Genomic DNA, 23,076 nt, shown 5'->3' on the forward strand with positions numbered 1-23,076 from the left:
ATGTCTGATGTCTGATGTCTGATGTCTGATGTCTGATGTCTGATGTCGTCCCAAGTGACTTGCTGCCAGACAAGTTCAAAGAAAATGCTCAGCCCATTAACAGGCTTAGATGATGTGCACCCCTAAATTTACTTAGGATACACTCTGTTGTTATGTGGTGAAGGGTGCAGACTTTGAACAGGTCTAGTAATGTACTTGGCATTCATTTTAGATGCTGTGGGCCATCAGTAGCATTGGAAATGTACTCCCCAACACGTTCTAGAATGCAATGGCTCAAAATCCACCCCCTATTTCCCCCTTGCCCTGCCCCAACCAACTCAATCATTACTATCAAGCCAGGATTCTTGTAGGAAGATGCACTGGACCAGCATCAGACACCTACAAAAGTGAATTGTCAACATTGTGAAGCTACAAAACAAGATTGCTTCTATGTCCAAAGCACAGACAGCAGGTGAGAGTTCAGCAATTTCACAACTAACACAGCAAATTCAGGCTCTACAGTCCCACAACAAATAGTTGTAAACAATGGTGAACAATTAAATAAATCACTGGAGAATGAGGTTTCCCAAATATCCTATCCTCAATGGAGGAGCCCAATACATCATTGCAAAAGATAAAAGAAACATTGGCAGCAAACCTCAGCCAGAGCTGAATGGATAACCCATCTCTCTCTGATTTAGAGGTTCCCAATATCTCAGATGCTGACTTCTGTTAAATTGATTTCCCTCCATTTGATTTCAACAAATGGTTGAAGGCACTGGACCCCCAAAGGCTACAGGCCCTTACAAATATGTGACAGTATTGAAATAGTGTGTTCCAGAACTACTGCTACCCTAGCCAGGCTCTTCCAGTACAGTTACAACACTGGCATCTACCTGATAGTGGAAAATTGCCCAGGTGTGTCCTATACACACATCCAACCCATCCAGTTACTGCCCATAGTGTGTAAACCAATTATCATCAAGTCATAATGTTGTGAACAGTGCTCTGGAGCAGTACTTGCTTGGCAATAATTTGCTTACCTGATGCTCAGTTTGAGTTCACCCCAAGGTCACTCAGCTCCTAACCTCATTACAGCCTTGGTTCAAATGTAGACAAGAGGTGAATTCCAGGGGGGAGTGACTGCCTTTGGTTTGAGCATACCATCAAGGGGTCCTAGCATAATTTGGAGTCAATGAGAATCTGGGGTGGGGAAAGAGAAACTAGAATGGTACCTACTGCAAAGGAAGACAGTTGTGGTTGTTGGAGGTCAGTCATCTTGACTTCTGGACACCTCTGCAGAACTTCCTCTAGTAATATCCTCAAGCCAGCCATCTTTGACTTGCGACAATAAACCTAAATATAATTCATGTACTTGAGTACAGTGAAAAGGCACAAATTTGCCATTCCCTGTGCCATCTTTCTTACAAAGGTACCTAGGTATGTTTCTGATTTGTACATAACTGTATTCTTTTTATAAAAATCTTGAATGTTCAACATTACAGTCCCTCTATAGCCGTGGACCTGCAGTCACTCAATGCTGGCCTCTACCCATGAGGGCTGACACTTGCCTGCACTCTGCATAAGGCGCACTCATCCTTGTGCTGGCTGAGTCCTTCACTGCTGACTGTAATCTGGGCTCACCAGCTGCTTTGCTGTCATCTGGCAAAGTCCTGCTGAACCCAGCCACTATTGTGATCCAGATTCTGATGCCTCTACTGCCCCCATAACTGAGCGCTCTCCAGAAGGTAGGTGGTGTTTTTAGTTTTTTTAAATTTAAAACTTAGAGGGTAGGGGGAGAAAAAAGCAAAAGCAGATGGAATGGACATGCTGCAGGCTCAAGAGCCTGGATACTGCCAACTGTCACCTTTGCTCCTGATCTCATAAGGTGGAGGAATGTTGGCTGATGTTGTTTGGTGCTGAATGTTGTTCAATGGTTTAAGCGGTCCATGTCTAAATGCAGCAAGACCTGGACATTTATCCAGGCTTAGGCTGACAAATGCAAAAAATATTGCATGATACATACTTATTGGAGATGGTCAACTACGCCACACAAAATCTAACCATTGCACAATCCTTCACTATCAATAGTCAAGGAGTTGCCATTTGACCAGAAACTGAATTGGACTGGCCATATAAATGTGGCTACAAGAGCAGGTCAGGCTATGAATCCTGCAGTAAGTAACTCCCCTCATGGCTCCCCAGAACCTGACGACCATCTCCTAAGGGTCAGGTCAGGAGTGTGATGGGATAAACTCACTTTCGTCTGAATGCAGCTCCAATAACACAAAGCTTGACACTATCCAGGACAAAGCAGCCTTTTTTGATTGTTATTCATTCCCTCACGCCCTGCTTCTGTGCAGTAGTAACCATCTACAAGAGGCACCACAGACATTCTCCAAGGCTCCTTTGGGAGCACTTTTTAAAACCCAAACTGCTATCATATTTTGAGAAAAAGGATAGAAATAGGACATACTTGGAACATGACCTGCAAGTTCCCCTCTATTCACTATTCCTTCATTCATTGGCTCAAAATCCTGGAACTACTTCCCTGACAGAACGGAGTCTTTGTACTGTATATGGGCAAAGAGTTAGTAGAGTTGGGCAATAAATCTGGCCAAGCAGTGAAGTTTGTTGCTCCCTCACTAGTTCATTCAGGGGACACAATTCTGACTCTTTTGGAAATTCTTAAGATTCCGAGGTGAGAGATTAAGCAACGTAGGAACAAGATTAAGTATTCAATTTAATTGATATACTATTTCATGGAATACTATTTTCATTCTATTTAATTTGCAGCTTAAAAAAAATTAAGAAACATATCTCTTCTTGACCAGAGTGGTTGTAGTTACAACCAGCTCCAACTCTGACTGTGAAACCACAGTTAATATTTACCATAGCTGGTTTCATTTAGCAGGAGAAACCAAATACTGTAAGTGAATTCTCCAGTATGGTGGAATAGTGAGTCATTTGGATGTGAGATCTATAATCCATGGTCAATGTATCTGGGCAACTGTGATAGTTGGTAGTCTGAAACCTGTTCTAAGATAACAAGGTGTAGAGCTGGATGAACACAGCAGGCCAAGCAGCATCAAAGGAGCAGGAAGGCTGGCGTTTCGGGCCTAGACCCTCCTTCAGGATCTAGGCCGGCAACGTCAGCCTTCCTGCTCCTCTGATCTTGCTTGGCCTGCTGTGTTCATTCAGCTCTACACCTTGTTATCTCAGATTCTCCAGCATCTGCAGTTCCTACTGTCTCTGAAACCTGTTCTGCCTCCTTTTTTAGTGTAGTTATGTCAATAGATGCTGTTCTCAAAACAAGAACAAGAATCCCAAAGGTATTTGGTCTGCTTGGTGGCAAAGTTAAGGACATGTCTTCTGAGCTAAATACGAATTTATGGTAGGAGAGGAATAATCCACTTGTTGTGACCCATGTAAGTACCAAAAACATTCAATAGGATTGAGGGGTTCTAACAATAGGATGTGCAGTTGGGAAATACATTGAAAATTAGAAACATAAAGGTTATGGTCTCTGAATTGCCAGCTGAGCCATGAGCAAATTGGCATAGGGTGAAATAAGGTGAGCTAAAAGTGTGGTTCAATTTTTTTTTTTTTTTTTTTTTTTTTTTTCCAATTTATGGGATATTGGGGAAGGAGAGATCGGTACTGTTTTACCAGAGTTCAGCTGAATTTCACTGGGACCAGTATACTAGTGACTTGTATAACAAAGGTGTTATTAAGACATGACTTGACATTGCTATGTAAAGGGATATTAGGGCAGATGTGCAATAGCTCTCTTATACAGATGAGCTTTAAGGGCTGTCAAAGTGGGGAAATGTTAGCAGTGAAGATTTGGGGAGGCCGTTTTTGAGTTTTAGGCCACTAAACAGTGTCTTCAGTTACAATGAAAATCACGCATGCTTGATGCCGGAATTGGAGAAGATGTCTCCAGAAGATAGGGAATTTCCTGGGTAGTGATAAATGGATTCAGCAATGAGGATAAGAATTCTTTAAAAATTGAATCATTGCTAAAATGGGATCCAGAGTGTGCAGGAATGGTAGAAGTGCGGAAATAATCCGGTCTGGAGCTAAAAAACGCATGGGAAGTTTGACGGCAAATGTATCTGAGGCAGGGCTAGTATGTTAGACCAAAGAGTTGACTCTAATAGTCTGTAGAGGAAGTGGCGCATCTCATGACTGGAGTCTGACACTGTAGCATGAAAAAAAGCCAAGGTAAGGGTGTGCACTCCACTATAAAGCTGGTGTATTTTTCTTAGCAGTTTTAGGTATTGAAATTACTGCATCTCAACAACTGGTGACAGCATGGGATTACTATTCTACAATGTATCAGTAAATCCTTGATCCACGGTGGCCGAAAAATGCCTTCGACCGTGTCTGTCATTTCCTGCAACTCATCCCTCACACCCCCTACCTGCAATAACGACCAAAACAGAATCCCCCTCGTCCTCCTGTACCACCCCACCAACCTCTGGATCCAACACGTCATCCTCCGGCACTTCCGCCATCTGCAATCTGACCCCACTACCAAAGACTTTTTTTTTTTTCCCTCCTACCCTTCCCTGCTTTCCAGAGGGACCACTCTCACTCCGTGACTCCCTTGTCCGTTCCATACTCCCCACCAGCCCTACCACCCCCGGCACTTTTCCCTGCAACCGTAGGAAGTGCTACACTCCCCAACCCCAAGGAAGCCTTCCACATCAAACAGATGTTCACCTGCACATCTGCTAATGTGGTATACTGTATCTGCTGTTCCCATTGTGGCCTCCTCTACATCGGGGAAACCAAGCGGAGGCTTGGGGACCGCTTTGTGGAACACCTACGCTTGGTTCGCAACAAACAACTGCACCTCCAGTCACGAACCATTTCAACTCCCCACTCCTTGGACGACATGTCCATCCTGGGCCTCCTGCATTGCCACAATGATGCCACCCGAAGGCTGCAGGAACAGCATTTCCTATTTTGCTTGGGAACCCTGCAGCCCAATGGTATCAATGTGGATTTCACCAAGCTTCAAAATCTCCCCTCCCCCGACTGCATCCCAAAACCAGCCCTGCTTCGCTAAACATTTCCCCCCACCTCAAGCACCACCCCCATCTCCTACCCACTAGCTTCATCCCGCTTCCTTGACCTGTCCATCCTCCCTGGACCCCACCTTTACTGGCTCCAGCCCCACCCCTTTGACCTGTCTGTCTCCTCTCCACCTATCATCTTTTATCCATCTTCTATCCGCTTCCCCCCCCCCCCATTTCTGAAGAAGGGTCTAGACCTGAAACGTCAGCTTTCCTCTCCTCTGCTGCTTGGCCTGCTGTGTTCATCCAGCTCTACACCTTGTTATCTCCAATTCTCCAGCATCGGCAGTTCCTACTATCACTGTAAAATGTGCTCTTTGCTAAACATATGGACTCTTACAAGTAATATACAGGTCTGTTTTTCCATCTCTACCTGAAACAGTACTGCTCCTCGTTGTATAATGTAATGGCTCTGAAAGAATTAATAGCATAGCTTGGATGAGCTCCACCCAGTCTGATGCTACACCGCCCTTTGGGTGGTGAATCCGTTTGGAGCCTGTTGCAGCATGAGGTAAACACGTTGTCTTCTCCAGCACTTAGTTAATATGCCCAAGAGCTAAGGTATAGTTACGGAGATGTGATAAACTACATTGTTATCCAAGGTGAGAGCCTTGTCTGTAGCGACATATTGCTAGTCCAGCCTCCTCAGGCTACTGCACAGCCCTTTTAGACTAGCATAGGAAGATGATTGGTAGGATTACCCCAATCACAAGCTGCTAATGGTTGGAATAGAGGCATCTTGTAATGTTTTAAAACGTGTGATCCTGTGACGGCTGTGTCTACTACTATTGTAGTTGGTAATTCTGAATTGTAATTTGCTAATATCTCTGACATCAACTCACCTTTTTTGTTTCAGATTTCTGATTGTGCTTTTTCCATTTGTCTTGGGTGTAAAGACTCATTGAACTCTTCGGGTTTTAGAAATGTCTCTTGATTCAACATTCAAATGAAACTTTGACTTTATTGTTCCTTGGAATTAGAGGTTCCTTGACTTAATGTTTAGGAAATAGACCATTAAAGTCATGATGCACTGTTGATGTGATAACTAAGCTTTATTTTGGTTGTGAAACCCCCCATTTACTGTTCTTGTGTCAAAATGCCTCTTCTCAGCACTGCTTTCTATCTCCTATCATGCTCAGCTTGAGACAGGTGCCAACGTGACCTGTGTGGTAACCAACTCGGGGCTCCCTATAAAATTTGACATTGTTCTTGGAAAGGTCTGTGATGTGATCCCAAAAGACAACTAGTTAAAATAGAATCTTCCAAATGGTGTTATGTAAGTTTGAAAAGCTTGGGCTCCTTTTTTCTGGTGATATTTGCCAAAATCCACGTTTAATATTTTCCCAATTTTAGATACTAAACTCTCTAACCTAAGTTAATCTCATCCACTGGTACCATTTGGATTTTTTCCACAGGTTTACTGTGTCCTGTGAAATCCATGTTCTTATGGATATGTCTGGCCTTTGGACAATACCGTCCCTGGCTTTTAAAAATGAAATGTCTCCTTGTCTGACCATTTGAGTCAATCTCTTTCTTGACCTTAAGTCAGGGTATGGAATCTTTTTGGGTGTGGATACAAGTATTAGTTTTGATTCTGGATTTGTTATACAAGATGACATTTTTAAGCTTTCCCACTTTTTGTTAAAATAACTTCAGAAGTTCTGCTGTCTAGTCTCCTGACTTTGTCTGTCAGTGTTCCTTTTTATTTCTTCTAGCCAATGAATTGGATTCAATTCCATACGTCTTTCTAATTAAAAGAACAACTGATGTGGAATTACATACAGCACCTCATTCCTTTAATTTGTGCTTTAACTGTAGTTCTCCTAGAACCTTCAACACAGTTTCTCCTGATCATGTAGATGTTGCAGGACAGTTGAAGAACTCATTTAACCATGGTTCAGTATCCTGAGAAAATGAAAACTGCTGCTCCAGTATCTGATCAGCATTGTGTCCTGTGATTTTTCTTTTACCAGAATCTGACTTGCAGTTCTTGAATCTTGTCTTCAAGATGAAGTATCTTCTGCATCTTGTCTTCTCCTATTTCCGTTAACACTTCTTTTTAAATAACGTTTTTGATCTTTTTTATCCTATTAATGGCGTACAGCCTGAAACACCCTGTCATCTTGCACCAATGTTGTCATGTCTTTTCAGCAGAGCAGTTCCTGTACCCATACTTTGCTCTGCTACAATAGCAGCAATTAGTCTGGGCTACTGCCATTAATGCTTTTCACGCTGCAAGTGTCTACTATTTTCCTTCTCTTTTCACCTGAGTGAGCTATTGCAACTATTCCAACTCATCTGTAGGATAATATAGGATTGAGACTGGTAGATGTGGAAATAGCTACCCTATCAGTAAATTCATCTATGTAGACAAGCTCGTCTTGAGGTCAAATATGACATTAGGATTGTAATTTTCAATGGGACCTACTGAGAGATGGATTTCAGTAGACTAGATCAGTACAATAATTTTAAAATTTTCTTCAACCCTTTAAATGTCAACAATAACTTTTGATTTTAATTTGAATGAATATCTATGCAGTGGGCATTTTATATTGCTAGTTAAAAATTATAGCTGCTGGCCAATAACTTGTATGCATTTTTGGCAAGAACATTTGTTCCAAGTTAATTATTTCCTTTCGTGTTTTTTTTTGTTTTGAGGTAGATGTTTTAACATTTTTTAACTAAACATGGATAAAACACTTCTCAGATTTGATGTAGGACTTGGTTCAAGGTTTTTTTGAGCTTACTGAATAAAGATGAAATTGCCAGAATTAAGAATGGAATAATCTGAACTAAACATGAATGGTATGCTTGATCAATGATTAGCCACCTTATTTCTAGCTGTTAGAGCGGTACATTAGATGTCTAGAGTAAATGCTAATCAGTTGTACCTGTTCACCTAGTAACAGCAACTACCTGTTGCACATGAGTGTGCATGTGTCTGACACTCACTAAATTGCTGTTCTACTCCCAGCTGACATTCCTGACCGATTGAAAGAAATACTTAAAGCACCTACCAACCTACCTTTTTTATTCTGAAATTGCATGTTCATATATTTGGAATGCTTCAGTGGTATGTTAGAGGAAAGGACTATAGTCTATAATACTACAAGCTTCTGCACCAGATGGGTTAACATGCAGCATAATCTGCAGCAGTGTGAAGATTGTGTCACTTAAATTTAAAGGCACCTTTTTGACCAAAGAATTAAGAGCTGTTGGAAGTGATTTTTGTTGATCTACAGCTGGCTGCTTGCCACATGGCAGACATTCATCAAAGGAATGAATTCTTTTTCACTGAAAATGCCAAATGCTTAAAACTTGGAAGCTTGCATCATTAAACATTTATAGATTAGTTTGGAATTGATATTTATCTAGAAAAAGAAATGAGATCATTGTACAAAATCAGATTTGTATGCTACAGTACAACCAAGGTACATTTGTCTAACGAATTAACTGTCTGAACTGGTCACTTCCTGGAATTTTTAATGGCAGCCTTAGTGTGATTCATCCACAGTAATTCAGTACTGAGTGAATAGAAGATGTACAGTGTAATAGTTATGTTTCTTTTCTAAAGGAAAGCTGAGTTTGTATTCTAATTGTATGCTAGTGTATCTTTGGTTATGATGATCCCATTTGGTGCTTATTTTGTACATTGCTTCAATGTGCTTTGTACACTTTTTTTGGCAGGTTTCCCACAACCACACCTACTATTAAAGCAAATTAAATGCAGCTAGCAGGTTACAATTAGTATCTGCTCTTTATTCATTTTTTCTCTGTTAATAACTTGCTTTCAGATAGGCTTCTCACCTTTTAACGAACATCTGAGCTTTTTACAAAATGGAAGTCGCACCCTGAAACTTTGCTTTTATGAAAAGTGTTGGAGAAACTCCACAGTTTTAGCAGTATCTGTGGAGAGAGAAACTTAACAATTGAGTTCAATATGATACTCTTCAGAATATTCTGTCACAGTTCATTGTTTAGTGCACTGGAAGTCCTATCCTGCTGTTCCCAGAGTTATTCATAAAGTTAAAGCTTTTTTCTTTTTTTAAAAAAAAAAAGTAGGGGCAGCTCAGTGGTTAGCACTACCTCACAGCGCTAGGGATCTGGGTTCAGTTCCATCCTCGACTGTGTGGCGTTTGCATGTTTCCTCCCATGGTCCAAAGATATGCAGTTTAGGTGGATTGGTCATGGTAAATTGCCCATAGTGTCCAGGGATGTGACGTGTAGGTGGGTTAGCTATGGGAAATGCAGGGTTATAGAGTAGGGGGTGGGTCTGGTGAGATGCTCTTTGGAGGATCGCTGTGGACTTGATGGGTCAAATGGACTGCTTCCACTCTGTAGGGATTCTATGATTCCTTGAATTCTCCAATTTAAGACCCAGGTTAAGAAAAATCCTGAGCCACTTAACGAGAATTGCTATTCATTACAAATGAACAAATTGTAGCAACACATGAACAACTATGAAATGTCAATAACTTTAAGTGGCATGAAGTTTTAACCATTACAAAACTCCCCCAAACAGTCACTCTGCTCCCTCTCTGCCTGCCTTTATTATTAACAATTGCTGTGCACTCCATGGAGCAATCTGCTCTTGTTGCTGCCCAAACCTTGCCTTGTAAACGTCCCTTTGTTACAAATTTGTAACTAAACTTCCCTGGCTGGTAGAACAAAAAACAATGTAAACAGCACCAAAACATTTCAAGTGCAAAACCTCTTTGCACAGGTCAGTCACAATTCTATTGAAGGAGAAGGCTGAAGGGGCCAAATAGTTTACTTGCCCTATTTTGTATGGTCATGATATGAGTGTCAAATCTAGATAACATATGCAAGGCTTTGAGCTTAGTCCCACTATTTGACTTGGATGAGTAAATTTAAAACTGAGCGTAATTTCCCCTGTTGCTTTTTCTCTGATTTGAACTTTTGATTTGGTTCAGAAACCAAAAAAAATCAGATTTGATGTTTCTAAAAACTACTGCAGTAAAGGTCTGGTAACATATACCACCCAAGCTCTGAATCATTGGACCAAAGAAAATCAAAACTAAGAATTTTGTGGCTAGTGCAAGATAAAGATCTGGCCACAAAGCTAAATTGAACACACCAGGAAAATTTTAGGAATGTGCTTTAGATTCAGACAAACCAGCTGGAGGTGTATGTGTATTTCCTGCCTATCGCATCAACTTGAAATAGTAAAGATTAAAGACATTCTCGTAAACATTAAGACAATTGGAATAGCTCTTATGTGAGCTATGTGAGACTGGTGTAGCTGTCTGGAGTCCCCACCTTAGCAGGAGGCTTAATTGATGGCACGATTGTTTGATCTTGATATATTGTAGAGTTTGAAGTGCCACAAAGCTCCTTCAGATTTAGCTGAACAAAAGAGTAATACTTCAGATGCTGATAATCTGAAATTAAAAGCAGAAAGTGCTAGAAATTCTCAAGCCCTCATTTTGTAGAGAGTGCTAGAGTTAACGTTCCAGTTTAGGCATTTTGTAAGTTGTCTGTTTGTCTATCTACAGATGTTGCCTGCCCAGAGTGCTTCCAGCATTTTTCCTTTTTGCTGCTGATGCTTCAAACTCAATTGAGTCCGATAGAAGGCAAATGCTGCTTTTTCCTAAATCTACAGCTAATTGTTTTTAGATAGTGTAGCAAGCAGTATTTCCTGAAGGTCTAATGTGTTTTTGTGAGTTTCTCAGACAGAATTATTGTTCACTTTAAATAAAGCTTTAATAAAGTGCCATGAATAAGAATGCTAAGGAAAACTAACTTTAAAATTTTACTTTGTTAGAATAACTGTAGAGATTCCATTTTGAAAATGGAGCTGAATTTCCAAGGACCAGCTCATGGGGTCACATGACATTGTTTTTAGATTTGTACTGTGACAAACTCATCTCCATTTTTTAGCCACTAAAATGAAGAACAATACAGTTCAGGAAAAGACCCTTCTGTGCTGACAGATTTTACCCTACCATACTAACACTGTCTTCGCTTACAGGAACCATATCCCTCTATTCCCTTCCTATTCATGTATTCATCCAGGTGCTGCTTGAATGCTGCTAGTGTCTGCTTCTTCCACCACCACCTCCTGGCAGTACTCCACACCCTTCTTTTTTTGTGTGGGAAAAATTTTGCCTCGCATGTCTCCTCCTTTTAAACTCTGCCCACCCCTCCCCAACAGCACCACCACCACCTTGAACCCATGTCCCTGAGTGACCCCCTCCACCCCAGGAAAAAGACTCGTACTTTCCACTCTATACATGGAATTCACTATCTCTTAAACTTCTACCAGGTCGCCCCCTCAACCTCCTGTGTTCTAGTGAAAACAAATCCAATGTATCCAACCTTTCTTCATAGCTAAATTCTACTGTACCAGGTGAAATCCTGATCAACTTTTTCTGTACCTGCTCCAAAGCATCCACATCCTTCTCGTAGTGTGGTGACCAGAACTTTGTGTAATATTCCAAGTGTGGCCTAATGAAAGTTCTACAAAGCTGCAGCATTGTACTCAATACTCCTTCCAATGAAGGCAAGCATGCCATTTGGCCTTTTTTATTACCTCTGTCTGCGCTACCACCTACAGTGATCTGTGGACTTGCTCACCTCTGCATATCCGTACTCATAAAATGTTCTGCCATTCACTGTATAATTTCCGCTTGTACTTGACCAAAATGCATTACCTTTTTCATTTGACTGGATTAATTTCCATCTGCCATTTTTCCGCCCATGCCTTCAACTGATCTACATCCTGCTGTATCCTCTGACAGTCCTCCTCTCTATCTGCAACTCCACCAGTCTTTGTATCATCTGCAAGCCTACTAATTAGACCAGCTACATTTGCCTCTAAGTCATTTATGTAGACCATGAACAGCAGAGGTCCCAGCACTGTTCCCTCTGGAACACTACTAGTCACCGCTGTCCATTCTGAAAAGCATTTTTTGTTTTTTTGATGCTCTGATAGTAATAACTGCTGATGCTGGTGTCAGAGATAACACTGGGTGGAACTGGAGGAACGTAGCAGGCCAAGCAGCATCAGAGGAGTAGAAAAGTTGATGTTTTGAGTTGGGACCCTTCAGAAATGGGTGAAAGGGAAGGGAGCTCAGAAATAGAGGAGGGGTGGGGCTGGGGAAGGTAGATGGGATGGTGATAGGTGAGTGTAAATAGGGAGAGGTGGGGATTGGTCAGTGAATTGGGAAGAGCAGGTAGGTGGGAGAGAAGATGGACAGGTTGTGTCAAGTCAAGGAGGCAGGGATGAGAGGGAGGGTTGGTCATGAGATGAGGCCAGGAACAGAGATTTTGAAACTGGTAAAATCCACATTTGGGCCATTGGACTGTAGGCTCCTAAGGTGGAATATGAGGCACTGCTCCTCCAGTTTGCGAGTGGTGTCATTGTGACACTGTAGGCAGCCCAGGATGGACATGTCGCCCAGGGAGTGGCAGTGGGAGGGGGAGTTGAAATGGTTTGCGACTGGAAGGTGGTGGTGTTTGTCGCAAACAGAATGCAGGTGCTCTACAAAGTGGTCTCTGAGCCTCTGCTTAGTCTCACCAATGTAGAGGAGGCCACATCGGGAGCTACTGTCTCCTCTGACTGACTAAACCAGTTCTGTATCCATTTTGCTAGCTCAACCCAAATCATGATTTCACCTTTTCATATAGTCTGCCATGAGGGACCTTGTCTAAGGCTTTACTGAAGTCCATGGAGATGACATCGACTGCTTTTCCCTCATCAATCATTTTTGTCACCTCATCAAAAAACTTGATCAAGTTAGTGAGGTACAAGCTCCCTGCACAAAACCATACTATTGATCTCTCTAATAAATCCATTCGCTTCTAAATGTGTATAGATCTCTTGTCCCTGAGAATCTCTTCCAATAAATTTCCTGACCACTGACAGGAGGTTTTCAGCCCTGTAATTTCCAAGATTACCCCTGCTACCTTTCTTAAAATGATGAACTATCTTGGATATACTCCAGTCCTGCAGGACCTCACCTGTGGCCAAAGAGGATACAAAGGTGTCTGTCAGTGCTCCAGTAATTTGTTCTCTTGCCTCCCTCAATATTCTGGGATAGATTCCCACCAGGACCCAGGGACTTGTTTACCTTTTTTTACCTTTTCTTATTTTTTTTAAGATACTCAACACCTCTTCCTTTTTAATAGCAACTTGGCTTAGAAATTTGACACTCCCTTACCTGAGATCGTCGTCCTCCAATTCCTTCTCTTCAGTGAATACCAACACAATATTTGTTTAGGATCTCACCTACTTCTTCTGGCTCCCAACACATTCCCTCCTTTTGTCCTTGAGTGGGCCAACCTTTCCCTGGCCACTGTCTTGCTTTTTTTTTGTATGTATAAAACTCCTTGGGATTCTCCTTAATTCTGTTTGCATTTTTCATGACCCCTTAGCCCTTTTTAATTCCTTGTTTAAGTTCTTTCCCACTTCCCTTCTATACTTCAAGGGCTTCATTAGTTACCATCCTCATAGACATTATGTATGATTTTTTTGGCAAAGTCCTCAAATAAGGTTCACTTAATTTGTAATACCTATCCTTCCTTTTCACAGGAAGTGGTACCTAATGCAATGGTTCCCAACCTTTTCATTATTAAGGTACATTTGAGCCTAATCGTTTGACACCCTCACTTTTTTAGTTGATTGCACAAATACCACATTTATTTTGGTTATGATCTTGAGAGAGGTTTGCAACATAGTGCATGTAAGAAGCTAAAGAAGGATCAAAGCATTAACGTTTCAAATCTGTGCTCACTGGCAGACATTTTTTCAAAATCTGCTCAACTCGACCATTGCTCACGAATGGTTAGAAATGAATCCAAGCAAAACAGTAAGTTGCAAAGGAAGCCATCCTGCAGCTGGCAGTGTCAACTTGTTGGTGGACTCTTTAGTTGCAGAGCAAGCTTCCCACTAGCTAACTTCTCTTGTACCTCGGTCAGCTGATGTCAGTTCACCATTCCTCCTACCAGTGAAATTTTGAGTCTGTTTTGCAGCATCAGCTCTCAACATTAAACAAAGATAGTGTGTTAAAATAATGCAGGCATGATTTAAGGTTTGAGTAATTGTCTGGGTCTTTGATTTTGCTACAAGTTCAGCCACCATGTAACTTACCTCGAGCTTTATCCAATACCCCCTCATGTTCCATCAGATCTTGGGTGTGCTTGATGTTTTGTGTTCTCGAGCTCTGGAAATACTAAATGTGTTTGTTCGCAAGAGATGGATGTTTTGGCTTTAAATAGCGTTGTAACTACCTTGGTACCCATTGCAATGTTTGCCAATTTCTCTCTGCGGATGAGATTCAGGTAAGGGGCAAGTTGCTGTGGCCACAGAAATCCAAAGGCCAGATATGCCTTGTGCTTTCCTAATAGTTTTTTGTTTTTCTTTTTTGGGAGTTAGATATTTTTATTGACTGAATTAGCAGAGAAATTGCCTCCTGACAAACTTGTCTATTTCTTGATCTAAATCTTAGAATAGATTCTGTATCTTAACTTAAAAATTGCAAAAATATTCACCTTTTTAAATTCTGTGCTAATGTGGAAACATGTCCAATCAGGCCAATTCAACAGCTGTAGCCTCATTTTACTGCACGTCAGTTTCTTCTCATCCCAGAGGTATGATGCTTGATGCTCAGACGGAATGATTGTGCTTATGTAAGGCTGCCTGATATGTGCATTCTTGATTTTTGAGCAGTACCAAATCTTCGTATGGTAAATTACATGAAGTGACACTACCTCCTGAGAATTTCAGTGTACTTCTCACCTTGCTGCGGCACACCAGATGGAAACCTCGGACCTAATGTACAGACCTTCAGAAAAGGCATTTTTCTTTTTTGAATTTTAACATACTCTTAAAGCCAAGCTGCATTTCAACACTTAAACTAATTCTGCATAGAGTTACTTATATAGGAGTCAGTCCAACAATACACTCAGCTTCCAGCAGGCATATTTCTGACTATCTTGTTGACTTACTGATGTCCAAACAATCAAGGTTGTTTCCCTCAGTCTTCCGAGAAAATTTATAACAATCCTGCAGCAGCTCCACTCCAGTGATTTTTAATTCCCAGATGCCTGCAGAACAAACCTTTCAGTATCTTTGGGTTCCAACTCTTTGATCAGAGAATGTCTTCCCAACCATGTTCTGTTTTTAACAGCTAAGAGAAAAGCTGCCTAGTTTCTCAATGATCACAGCAGTTAGTCTCAGGAACCTAATTTTTGTGGGTGGTGGGTGGGGAGAAACCGCAATGAACTTCTGGCAAAGCCAGCTGCTCTGACCAGATTAAAACCTGTGCATGTGTTTTTTAGTAGCACCCTCATGGTTACTAAGTCACATCTTTAGGCTGGGCAGAACTAAAAGCTGGCATATGCTTCACTGTACTTTGGATTAAGAATTATTGCAAGAGAACCTTGCATTCTTAACCAGCAGAGTCCATTTTGGTTTGGAGTAGCCCTTGCCCCATGTATGTAAAAAAAGAAGAATGGTGTTACATGTGATCTTGATACCATCATCTCCTCTTGTGGATTTCATTATAAAATTCTGCTCATATTACTGTGTGGCTAGTGTTCTGATCTGGTTTTACCTCTTGGAGTGGATGCAATTTGAAATCCTAATTACTTAAAGGAATAAAGCCACAAAATTCCACAGTTTGGAGTAATATGATTTACTGTACAAAAATCAACAAAGCAAAGAGTGCAGAGCAGAGTATTAATTAACATCTACAATTCATGAGTTACTTTGTTTAACAGTCAGTTTAGTCAAATATAAGCTACAACCTGCCCATTAAATGGCAGAAACCACCAGATATATTTCACAAACTGAATAAGCAATCCACTTGGATTTTACTGATTTGTGATGAGTTAAGTCTTTCAAACTCCTCACATTTAGCTGCTCTTGAATGGTTTAGCCTCTATCTAATTGACAGCAGTTCAAACTCATCTGGAGGCCCCCTTGATGCTTCTATCTGCAATGAGTTGTTGAGTAAATAGGCCGCAGGTCACACTGCCCCAAAGACTGTCCTCCACCCAGCTAATAAATTGTTTTATGAACTGTCCCTAAGTATTTGCCAGGCTGCACTCCAGTCCATATTGGGCACAATTCTAGCTCCCCAGCTCTGTTGTTACAATGGCTGCCATCAACCACCACTTGACGTGGGCCAGCTTTTCTCACTGTACAGCAAGTACATGATGGGTTTTCATACCTCAGTCACAGATGTACTGCCATTCAGTCTCCCTTACACCCTTCAATTAGGCCTTTGCCTCATTTTCAGTTCAGTATTTGTTCCAAGATCGAGTTCGCTGTAAAACCTACCAACTCAATTTAACAACTGACTAAATTCCCCCCATACCAGCTAGAAGTAATCTCCTGTCATAGGGCACAGGGAGAACACTTTTTTGGAACCAGTAGTACTGAACTGAAGAGAATGTTTGTCTAATGCAGGTTTAGTTGACAGCAATATACTTGAAATTTGCTTACAGTTTAATGGCCAAGATCAATGCTTGGTAATTCAATTGAATGTATTTGTATGAATCAGATGTTTGCCCAAACCATTAAGTCTAGATTTTTTGTCTCATTCAGGAAAAGGTTTTTAAAGTCAAAGTATTTTGGAATCTGTAAAGTGCAGATCGAGTATTTCACTGTATCAAATGTAGTAATTTTCTTTCATGTGGGCACTTGCTGGCCTTTGCTTTAGGAACTAAGTCACTTTATTCATAATTGAATCCATGCATCCGTGCAGAAAGTTGGGTCTGTTCTGACTTAAGGTCAAGGGCTCTTGGGATAGGGTTAGTGGGGAGTAGCAGCAGTGGAAGAATGTGCATAATTGATTACCTCTGAGTTCAAAGGGCACTAATGTTAATGTGTACATGGGTCATGCTGTGCCAGACCTCCTTATTTGCTGACTTGCCATTTCAACAGACGTTTGACTTTTTTTTAAAAAAATGTTCCTGAATGCAAATAGTATGAGTTTTGTTTGGGGACAAATCCTCATTACATAGCTGAACAAAGTGATTGGAGATAAATGAAATGCCTGTGGTTTTTAACCAGGGGGTGATGTGCTTCCTAAAGTAGTTTGTGCAGATGCTGCTGCACAGTACTGATTCACAGTCCAGAATTTCTCTGAAGCGAGATCTTAATTGGATGAAATCATTACCACAAAGTACTGGAAGTTTGTAGGCCACTGTATCCCTGAACTGAATGGTGCCCAGTCTGTGCAACTAAGCGCAACCTTACAAAAGTGATAAGAAAACATTAAGAAAATTAGAGAATAAAAATTGGCCTGAATGTCCAATATTACTGACGAGTCCAATTGAACACGTGTTTTTCTGTTGACTGTGCTATGTATTTTACACTAGCCATTTCTTAGCCCATTTCTTGGGCTAATATTTAGTCTAATGACATCAATAAAAAAATAGACTTTGTAGCAAGCACAGACTAGGTTATTTAGTGCACAGTGCTATTGGTCAGTATACTTGTCTATCAAGTGAGGAGGTGGTGCTGTGGAGGTAATGTCACTCCAACCCAAAAATGATTCCTTGGATACGGAGTATCCAGCAGTTCTTAAAAGAACTTCATGATAGCACCTAGAAGGTGAGTGTTGGCAGAATGTGTGCTTCTGGGAGCATCACAACAAAATAGTTTTATTACCAAGTGCCAGGAATGCATCCAGTATAGATGGTTGGAGGCTAGTTGTAACATCCCTGTAATCCCCTAATTAAAATCAATTCAACCGAATGACTGGGTTTGAGTCAGTTCTTTCTATTCTTCTACATAAACAAATAAAAGATAGGAGCAGGAAGAGGCCATTTGGCCCTTCGAGCCTGCTACACCATTCATCACGATTGTGGTGGATCGTCCAACTCAATAGCCTAATCCTGCTTTCTCCCCGTAACCTTTTGATCTCGGTGGGTAGCAGGAGCAAACTCTTGCTACTTGGAATCAAATCTGGCATGTGGGAAGATGGTTATGGTTGTGGTTGTTGGTCAGTCATCTCATCAGGACATGTTTACAGCAATTCCTCAGGGTAATGTTCTAGGCTCAACCTTCAGCAGTTTCATCAATGATCTTCCTGCCATGCGGTCGGAAGTGAAGATGTCTGCCAGACAACACCCAGGTTTGGACTGGCAAGTTGCAAGTTATACCAATGTCAGGCAATGGCCATCTCCAATAAGAGACAATCTAACCACCTTCCTTTGAACATTTGATGCTGTTATCATCACTGAATCCCCCACTAAGAACATCCTGACAGTTACAATTGACCAGAAACTCAACTGGTCTTGCCACATTGGCTACAAGAGTAGATCAGAGGCTAGGAATACTATGAATAACTCCCCTCCTGACTTCCGAAAGGATATCTACCATCTACAAGGCACAAGTCAGGGATGTGATGGAACACTGCCCACTTGCCTGCATGAGTGTGGCTCCAACAACATGCAGGAAACTTGACACCATCTAGGACAAAGCAGCCCACTTGATTGCGGATGCAGTCTGCAAACATCCACTCCCTCCACTGCCAGCGCTCAGCTGTATTATCTGCTAGATGCACTGAAGATTCACCCAAAAATGACATCTTCCAACCCGCAACCACTGCCTTCTAGAAGGACAAGAACAGCAGATACATGTGAACACCACCACCTGCATGTTCTCCAAGCCACTCCCCATCCTGACTAGAAATAAATTACCTTCACTGTCACTAGGTCAGAATCCTGAAATTCTCTCCCTCGGCATTGTGGATCTACCTACAGTTTTTGGACTGCAGTGGTCCAAGATGGCAAATTGCCACAACCATGTCAAGGGCGAATAGTGCTGGGCAATATTGCTGGCCCAGCTAGTGACCACAATGAATAGATTTGTAAGAAACAGAACAGAGGCAAGATGAGCTTTCTCAGTCTGCCTTCAGTGTTTGGGGTGGAATGGGGCTCTGGTAGGATTCTTGTCCAAATGTTTTCTCCTCGTGACTTTTAAACTTTTTTCTAAACTTTAAATTGAGAGACATTTTAGTTGAGAACTATTGTGCAAGTGTTATCCTTTACAGATCAAGACAAACATCTCTGAGCCAATTGAAGTGTTTTTCCCAGTTTGCACCATGTACATAATGTTTTCAAGCTAGTATAATCCTACTTGATTTTGCAGCTTTAATTATGTTGTGACCACACTGAGATTTCTTAGAATTCACCATGTGTGAACATCTTTTAAAACAGCCAGAACCTATTGTTTCTGTTTCTGTTCTGAAACTAATCGATGTTGAAATTTGACATTTTCACAATTGTTTGCATAATCATGTTTAATTTGAGTATTTCAGACCTGGGTGCTTTCTGTATTATGGAGGAAAGTGTTGACGGTTGATTCCTGAGTTATTGCCTTAGTGCGATATAATCTTAATCCACCTCTGAAAGTTTTTTAAAACTGACCTCTAACTTAATCATTTGGATCGCCAAAATAAACAATGTAAATGGACCAGGAATGTGAGTTAGCAACAATTATGGCAGCTTGTTTCAAATGCATTTAAGGTTTGATACCAATTATTGATTCAATGCATCATCAGCTTGTGTGTAGTTTTACTGTTACTTGTATGGGAAAATCACACTTAAATCTGATCATGTTGTCAAAATGGGATTTCTGCCTCCTTGATCAAGGCCTTTTGAATAAATGGCTGACTCAGCTAATATATTGTGAAGGACTAAACCTTATTATAATTCAGCTGCTCTTCAGCATATACTTCACACTGACACTTTCTGAATAAAGCTTAAAGTATAGAATGAGCAATTGGTAGGAAACTTGTCCTTACCCTTGACTTCTCCTTCAACTCCTCCCACTTCCTACAGGCTAAAGGGGGTGACCATGGAAACCTGCATGGGCCCAAGCTATGCCTGCCTCTTCGTAGGATACGCGGAACAGTCCCTCTTCCGCAGCTACACTGGCACTATCCCCCACCTCTTCCTCCGCTACATCGATGACCTGACTGCATTGGCACTGCCACTGCCACGTGCTCCCATGAGGAGCTTGAACAGTTCATCAACTTTACTAACGGCTTTCACCCCAACCTCAAGTTCACCTGGACATGTCTGATACCTCTCTCTCCTTCCTGGACCCTTCTGTCTCCATCTCTGGTGACCACCTCAAAACTGATTTATCTATTTCAAGCCCACAGACTCCCACAGCTACCTAGACTACAACTCCTCTCACCCACCTTCCTGCAAGAATGTGATCCCCATACTCCCAATTCCTCCACCACCATCACGTCTGCTGCCAAGATGGGGCGTTCCACTCCTGAACATCTCGGGCGTCCTCTTATTTCAAGGGCCGTAACTCTTCCCCCACCCACCTCCCCAGTGGTTGAAAATGCTGTCGACCACATCTCTTGCGTTTCCTGCTCCTCTGCCCTCCCACCCCATCCCCGCACCAAAAACAAAGTCAGAATCCCCCTGTCCTCACTTATTACCCCACTAACCTCTGGATTCAATGTATAATTCTCTGCCCCTTCTGCCACCTGCAATCTGAGCCACGTCCAAGGATATATTTCCCTTCCCACCCCTATCTGCCTTCCGTAGGGACCGCTGTCTCCACGACTCCCTCCAGTTGCAGGAAAAGGTGCCGGGGCTAGTGGGGAACGTGGAACAGATGAGGAAGTGCTACACCTCTTTTCACACCCCCCACCATCCAAGGAACCCCAAAAAATCTTCCACATCAGACAGGAGGTTCACCTACACATCTGCCAATGTGGTTCACTGCATCCGCTGCACCTCGTGGCCTCCTACATCGGTGAGACCAAGTGGAGGCTTGGAGACTGCTTGTAGAGCACCAGTTCTCTGTTCGTTATAAACAACACCTTCCAGTCACGAACCACTTCAACTCCCCTCCAACTCCCTGGATGACGTGTCCATCCTGTGCCGCCTTCAGTGTCACAATACCGCCACCTGCAAACTGGAGGAGCAGCATCTCATATTCCGCCTTGGGAGCCTACAGACTAATGGCCTAAATATGGTTTTTACCAGTTTCAAAATCTCCCGACCCTGGCCTCATCCCATGACCAAGCCTCCCTCTCATCCCTGCCTTGACCTGTCCATTTTCTCTCCCACCTATCCACTTCTCCCACCTCTCTGACCGATGCCTACCTGCACTTGCCTATCGCCATCCTGCCTATCTTCCCCAGCTCCACCCCTTCTCGCGCTCCCCACTTCTGAAGAAGGGTCTTGACCCAAAACGTCAGTTTTCCTGCTCTTCTGCTGCCTGGCCTGCTGTGTTCCTCCAGCACTACACTGTTATCTCTGACTCCAGCGTTGGCAGTTCTTGTATCCTAGATTTTTAAGGGCCTGGATTTTGTGAACATGAACGTGTTACCTTAAACTCGGACAAATCTCTACACAATTGTTTTCTAAATTTATTAGAAATCTGGATTAGAGTAGAAAAATATGCATGTCTGCCTTCTAAGAGACCGTATCACAGATGCTGGAAATACTCACTCAGGTCAGGCAGCATCAGTGGAGACAGTTGGCATTTTCAGCTCAAGATCTTTTTTTTTAAATTAAATGTTTTAAGTGTTCATTCAATCTCTCCTGCCACTGCTGCTTCAGAATCCCAGAATTATGATCCAGGAGACCATTCAACCCATTGTATCTTGCGCCAGTCACTAAAAAGCATTATGAACTAGGACTACTTGAGTGCCTTTCATTTAAGTAATTATGCAATATCTCCTTGAAAGCCTCAACTGACTAGTATTCAACCTCCCTTCCAGACCCAAACCACTCATTGTGTGGAAACTGTCTCTGTTCTTTTACAAGTGGAACAGTTTCTCCCAATCTACTGCATCCAGATATCCTCCTTATTTCAAAACATTTTATCAGGTCTTCTGTTGGCTTTCTCCCCTCCACAAAAACTGTCCCAACCCTTCCAATCTATGCTCCTAACTGAAGTTTGTTTCCACGTTTCATGTCATCCACACATTAAGATTTAGATCATTTATCTGTTAAGACATGGGTCCTGGGGGCAGCTTAACTACAAACTTTCCTCCAGCCCAACAAAAAGGTCATTGACCATTACAGTCTTTTTTCCTAGTACTCAGTCAGCTTAATTTACACTGCTGTTGCCCTTTTCTGCAGTGGGAATGTCTTTCTTTTTCGATTCAAATCTTTCTTTCCTCCTCCCACCCACCTGTCTGCAATTTGATTTGAATCTTAGTTTCTTGATATATCAACAGATTTGAAGATGGAAATTGTTGAGACTTGACACTGAGGGTTTGTGAAGTACTTTTCTTGAGACATTGTAATTCCAGGTGTCAAAGATTGTTATTTATTTCAAATACATTTGGAGATGAAGAAACATGGATTATCAATAACACCCTTTTTAACATGTTTATGTACTAAGAAAATAATTTGCTTCTTTATAATCATTTAGCTGATTTCGTGCATGTTCATTGATGATTCAGTAGGGTAACATCACTGACTTTAACAGAATGGAAAATATTAAAAAGATAAGTGAAGCTTAAAATGGAACATTGTCATGCGTAAAACATTCTGAATAGTGAGTGATTTGCATTCAGTGATAACCACTTCACTATAGGAAAGTGTTTAAACTTTGTATTGATGGCTACTGATCACTCACTTTTATGGGAAATAATTGCTGTTAGCTCTCATCTGTGGGTACTATAATGCTGAAACCATTATGAACAAGACATCAAAATATTTAAAGAATATATTGATGGTATAATGAAGGTTAGCTTGTGGAGCGTAGGCCAGTGGGTCAACCATGCTGTTTACAGATATCTTCTGTGATTGACAAAGTTTTTTTTTGTTTTAACAAAACTTCCAGTTCTGCTATAGGAGGTTAGTTAAATTTTAATATACAATAAGTAACTGGAGAGCTCTCAACAGTGAATCTAATAGGTAATCATGTGCTGAGTGATAATGACCAGAATATCTAAGGTTTATTTTTGTCTCTGCATTCTTTTTAAGGTACCTTTTTGATGTGCAAAGTTGACTATTGAATTTATAGATTTTTGTGGGCTGTCAATTTTTCCTGAAT

General features: G+C 41.5%; 1 protein-coding gene across 4 annotated transcripts in view; it reads left to right on the forward strand.

Moving 5' to 3' along the window:
• The window catches only part of LOC109930294 (myosin-10), a 152,914-nt gene that overhangs the window by 41,325 nt on the left and 88,513 nt on the right, over positions 1–23,076 (forward strand). The window lies entirely within an intron of this gene.

The sequence above is a fragment of the Rhincodon typus genome, chromosome 23 (assembly GCF_021869965.1).
Source record: "Rhincodon typus isolate 14 chromosome 23, sRhiTyp1.1, whole genome shotgun sequence".
Classification (NCBI taxonomy): Eukaryota; Metazoa; Chordata; class Chondrichthyes; order Orectolobiformes; family Rhincodontidae; genus Rhincodon; species Rhincodon typus.